Source organism: Magallana gigas, chromosome 4 (genome assembly GCF_963853765.1).
Source record: "Magallana gigas chromosome 4, xbMagGiga1.1, whole genome shotgun sequence".
Classification (NCBI taxonomy): Eukaryota; Metazoa; Mollusca; class Bivalvia; order Ostreida; family Ostreidae; genus Magallana; species Magallana gigas.
The window spans coordinates 44,716,849-44,722,848 of record NC_088856.1 but is presented as its reverse complement, the minus strand read 5'-3'; positions in this window follow the sequence as shown (position 1 = coordinate 44,722,848).

Below are 6,000 nucleotides of genomic sequence, written 5' to 3'. Positions count from 1 at the left end.
AATTATTATTCGGCAATATGGACATCATTGGTCGAAGTTTCGCCTACTCATTTTGAAATTTCATATTTTTTGATACAGAAACCGTGTGCCGTACATTCGTACAGTATTTGGAGTAGTTGCCCTTGTTGGATAATGGCTTTATATTGTTGTGTTTAGAGCAGAACAATAAATGATTACAAGAAATAGCAGCGTCGAGATTTGATCAACTCTATGCAAAGGGAATGTAGAAAAGTTTAAAATTGAATATCAACAAATTATTGTAAAAAAACATTTGTTAAGCGAAGGTTTTCATAGAGTATTTAAATGGTGAGATTGATAGTTTTAAAAGTTTATGTGAGATAAACTGAAAGAGATGTTAGGCAGCTTGTAAATGGGATTGTGTAGATTATTGCGTTTTGTTATTAATAAATGTGTCACCTGGTAGTCCTCGGGAAAACAAAACACTTCGACTCGCCATCTATGAGATTGATCAACCCGATATACTACTGTACTCAGCCAATAACAAACTTAATAAGTAATAGTCTAAAGTATTTTGTTATACTTTCATGTTAAATACTGAAATCTAATTGGTTAAGACGCAGTTCATAATCCTTTCTATTACCCTCAGCGTTAGCAACGCACTTAGCAACGGCAAACATTAAAAATTGTTACATGCGCGAAAATAATGCGCGTACGGTTCGCTGTAGAATTCACGTTATTCCTATATGAAAGCAGTAAAAATTATTTAAAATTAAGACAATTAGTATAACAAAATAAATAGTGCCTGTTTGGGAGGATAACAGTTGAATTTGACACCCCTCGAAAACCATTGTCAACCTCCGCTTCGCGTCGGTTGACAATGGTTTTCTCGTGGTGTCAATTTCAACTGTTACCCTCCAAAACAGGCACTATTTATATAATGTTACATTAATGCATCTTTCTGGGTGGGACATTTATTTTAGTAAATCCGTGCACATGTAAGAAAAATATTTATATGTTTTTATATGAGACTAATGTTTGTAATGGGGTCTGAACTTTATTATTTAAAATTGAAGAAGTAAATTGCTCTTTCAGACCGATTTCCAGTGGAGCAGAGCCCTCTACTGTCATCGACTGTCTGACAAGCCCCTTCCACAGAATAAGAGATTTCACAACCCGATCGCAACAACCTGATATTTTCTTCAAGAAGATAGTCCCCAGAGGAAAATTCTGTTCTTCTCTACATCGAGAGGAATTCGACGCGAAGAGGAGAACCGTCAACAATATTTGAAGAAAATTCTTGGGAGAACCGTCATCAGAATATACGTCAGGTTTCCCAGACACTATCAATCAGACAAAATCCATTTCAACGATGCTGGGACTGTCACATTCCTGCTTTCTATAAGCAAGACAGAAAAGAGTCGCTCCTTGGTGTAGACAATAAACGGCCCTTTTAAGGGCCTTTCACATTTTTCGAAAAGTTACCTCATTACAGCAAACAGAATATGTCTGAAAACGGCCCAAAATGGCATACCCATCAAGTTACAAAAATCTCAAATTCCTAATGAAAACAAAAATATCTTCATAATATTTAAGACACCAATATCAGCCCTCAGCTAGGTCCATAATCGACGTGATACAGATTTTGCCATATATTATTCCTTATAACTTTAGTATTAATTTAAACATACATTCCTGTTGGCGGACAATTTGTCACTTTTTTCACAATATTTAGCGTGGGCATAATACTATTTCTTCAAAACTTAAATGCAGCGGACAAAATATAACGGCTTTTAGAAACTAGGGAACCTTTTGTTAATTGCAGACATTATCTTTTGAGATACAATGAACTCGGCGGACATTTTGCAACACTGTTAACATTGTTTTGCGTGGTAATATAAATGTAAAGGCGAGCATAATATTACGACTTTTGGAAAATAGGTGAATATTTATAAATGGCGAACATATATATGACATACATATGTATGACATACATTACAGTGGGCGGAAATTATGCCACAATTTTTGGCGTTGTCATAATCATTTATGATTTCTATAAAAGTTAATGCGGCGTAACTTTAGAAATAGGATAACACTTTTTAATGTCGGACGTAACGACTTACGATTTAAACATACATTCATCATGGCGGACATTATACCACAATTCATAACGAAAGCATTAAACGATTTTTTTTCAAACTTTAAAGGCGGCAAGCAAAATGTTACTACTTTTTAACAAGAGGCCCAGGGGCCACACCGCTCACCTGAGCAACAATTGTCTTAATTCTGATCAAATTAGCATTACAGTATCAAAATATCTTGACAACTAAGTACAGTAGATCTTGCTAAAAAAAAAAAATGAAAATCTGCCAATTTTTATCCACCTCTTTTTTTGTTGTTAAAATACCAATAAAATACCAAGCCCCTTTTGTTGTTGTAACTGTAAGAAGATTTATGTTCCCCCCTACTTCCCATTTCGTGGCCCGACTTTTCTCTAGAGAATCATGGTTTCATTAAATCTGCATAACCTGTGCTTTCACACTAAGTACTGAAATTTCCCAGAATATTTTAAAAGATTTTCTCTATTAATTCCTATGTAAAAATTCAAACCGCCATCACGGCCCCATCCTACCACTAAGGACTGAGATTTTGCAAACTTGAATTTACACTACCCGAGGATGCCTCTACACAAGTTTAAGCTTTTCTGGCCAAACAGAAGAAACAAACAAAAGAAGATTTTAAAAGATTTTCTCTATATATCTATGAAAAAATCATCCCCTACTGTGGTCTCACCCTACTCCTGGACTATTATTTAAAAAAACTTGAATTTATACGATCTGGGGATGCTTCCAACCAAATTTGGGCTTTCCTGGCCTAATATATTTTGAGAAGAAGATTTTTAAAGATTTTCTCTATATTTTCCTATGTAAAATTTGATCTTCCTATTGTGGCCCCACCCTACCCCCAGGGACCATGAATTGGACAAACTTTAATCTACACTACCTGAGGATCCTTCTATTTTAATTTGAGCTTTTCTGGCCTAATTGTTTTTGAGAAGAAGATTTTTTAAGATTTTCTCGATATATTCCTATATAAAAATCCATTCCCCCAATGTGGCCCCACCATACCACTAGGGACTATTATTTGAACAAATTTGAATCTACACTACCTAAGGATGCTTCCACTCTGATTTGAGCTTTTCTGGCCTAATAGTTTTTGAGAAGATGATTTTAAAAGATTTTCTCTATATTTTCTTATGTAAAAATCCATTCCCCCATTGTGGCCCCACCATACCACCAGGGATTATGATTTGAACAAATTGGAATCTACACTACTTAAGGATGATTCCACTCTAATTTGAGCTTTTCTGGCCCAATAGTTTTTGAGAAGAAGATTTTTAAAGATTTTCTCTATATATTCCTATGTAAAACTTGATCCCCCTATTGTGGCCCCACCCTACCCCCGGGGATCATGATTTAAACAAACTTGAATCTACACTATCTGAGGAAGCTCCTATTTTAATTTGAGCTTTTCTGACCTAATAGTTTTTGAGAAGGAATTTTAAACATTTTCTCTATATTTTCCTATGTAAAACTTGATCCCCCTCTTGTGGCCCCTCCCTACCCCCGGGGACCATGATTTGAACAAACTTGAATCTACACTACCTGAGGATGCCTCCACACAAGTTTAAGCTTTCCAGGCCAAATAGTTTTTGAGACGAAGATTTTTTAAAAATACCAACAATTTTTCAATAATTCTCAATTATCTCCCCTTTGAAGAGGGCGTGGCCCTTCATTTGTACAAACTTGAATCCCCTTAACCTAGTGGTGCTTTGTCTCAAATTTGGTTGAAATCTGCCCAGCGATTCTTGAGAAGAAGATGAAAATGTGAAAAGTTTACAACAACGACACCGACGACGACGCCGACGACGACAACGACAGACAACGGACAAATTGTGATCAGAAAAGCTCACTTGAGCCTTTGGCTCAGGTGAGCTAAAAATAAGGGAACATTTTTTTAATGGCGGACATAATGTTGCTACACATTTCCCGTTTGCGGACATTATGCCATAATTTTCCACACATTTTAGAGTGGACATTATACGTTTATAGTTTATATAAGGCGATGGACATAATGCTCCGACTAAGATTTGAACGTGCATTCCTATGTGCAGACATTATGCAATAAATTTCCGCGTCGGACATGATACGATCTTTTCGAATTTCTGACGGACATTTGTTTTAACCTTTCGAGATTGTGTGTATATTTATGCATATTTTTAATACAATCAGTGTAAATTGCAAAAGAAAGTGCATACGTGTATATAATTCTCATTCTTAAAATAATTTCAGATCAATGAAGGCAGACATAATATTACACAATGGGATAGCAAATATGATATTTAGAAATAAAACGAGAGAGTAGTGTGTTCAACACTGGTGGCGGCATTAGACCATACATTTTCAAAAAAACAAATTTGACATTTTTAGCGACGTGCATGCATGAAATGCAATTTCCCCGATATCTTAAGGCGGCGTACATGTGGTAATGAATTCGGGGGGAATATACGGAATTTTTGTAAAGGCGGATATACAATGTAACGTGATGAATTTTTCAAAAAAGCATTCTAATTAAATTAGACCTCTCATCTCGTTCTCTGTTATGTATGGTTACCGCTCGTGAAACATTTTGTGATGGCGGACATAACGTGACGATTTTTTAAAAAAAGTGGCGCACATATCGTGACGGCGGACATAACGTGACTCAACATTCTTTTTTGATACATAATTCAATCAATCACATTGTTGATTACATGAGTAAAGGTTTATTATTTTAAATGTGAAGATTTATGGCATAAAGAATCAAATAACCATAATTTTATGAGTTATTTTACATAACAACAAGTTATTGTTACATAATCATGTACTGTCATTTTCCTGATTATGTGCAAACTACATTTCGTTAAATAATAAAGTAACAAAATGACAAAGTGCAACATACTTTTTTAATTGTTTCGTGATGTTTTACTTTATAAAGATGGAGGGCTAAGGTGGTTTTATTTTGTGAAATTATGCTATATTCAAGAATCGTCTTTTTTGAACGTGTACCAATTATGTATAAACAATTTTGCAGAACAGTGAATCATTTTAGACCTGGCAGTCTTTTAATGCAGTTATATGCCGTTAGCTGTTTAATTTCAGAACTTTTTTGTTAATAGAGTATGATAAGTTACGCCTAAGAGATTTAATTTCATTTTTATTATGTTCAATTTTGCATGAATATATTTTTCTCAGGTTTCTTTTTGTTTTCTTTTTCCTTGTTTTTTGAATTTGTTCTTGTTTTTTTATGTTTTAAAATTTTTTTTTGGAGGGAAGGGGGGAGGTGAATCAATTCATTAGAATCATTCTTTTTTGCTTTTTGGAAATTGCCGACCCGTATAACGGGTATTTTTTACGTGCTGCTAATTTTTACTAATTTTTACGAGTTATATAAATCCGTAAAAATTAAACGCGTAAATTTTCACAGAAGTTAAAAAACACCGCACGTAAAATTCTACATCGTACGTATAAGAGTAATGTTCATGACCTTCAGCTCAGTCCCTGACGGCTGTACATGTACATGTACATGTAGGTATATTTGGGCGTTTTTGGTCAGGTAGTGATAACAGTTCAGATCTTTCAGTCAGTCTTGAGTATTTTTTAAAGCCACGTATACATCCACGTTAGTAGCTAGATGTCTTTTTGGGTTGGGAGAGAAAGAGAGAGATAATTTTTTTTTGAAATGGAGTTTCTTTTTTTCCCGGTAAATCGAACTGAGACGAGCACATGGTGTACATCAATGATGATACCCAGATAAATAGGAATAAGTAAAGTGTATATCACATATAAAATCAAGGTACATGTATAAAGTAAGGATGTCAATCAGTACCCGGTTAACCGGGTACTCGATCGAACGTCAGAGTATTGAATACTAAAATCGGTACTCGGTTACTCTGATGTATATTTTTTAATATTTGTAAGTTTATTTAATAATACATTAAAA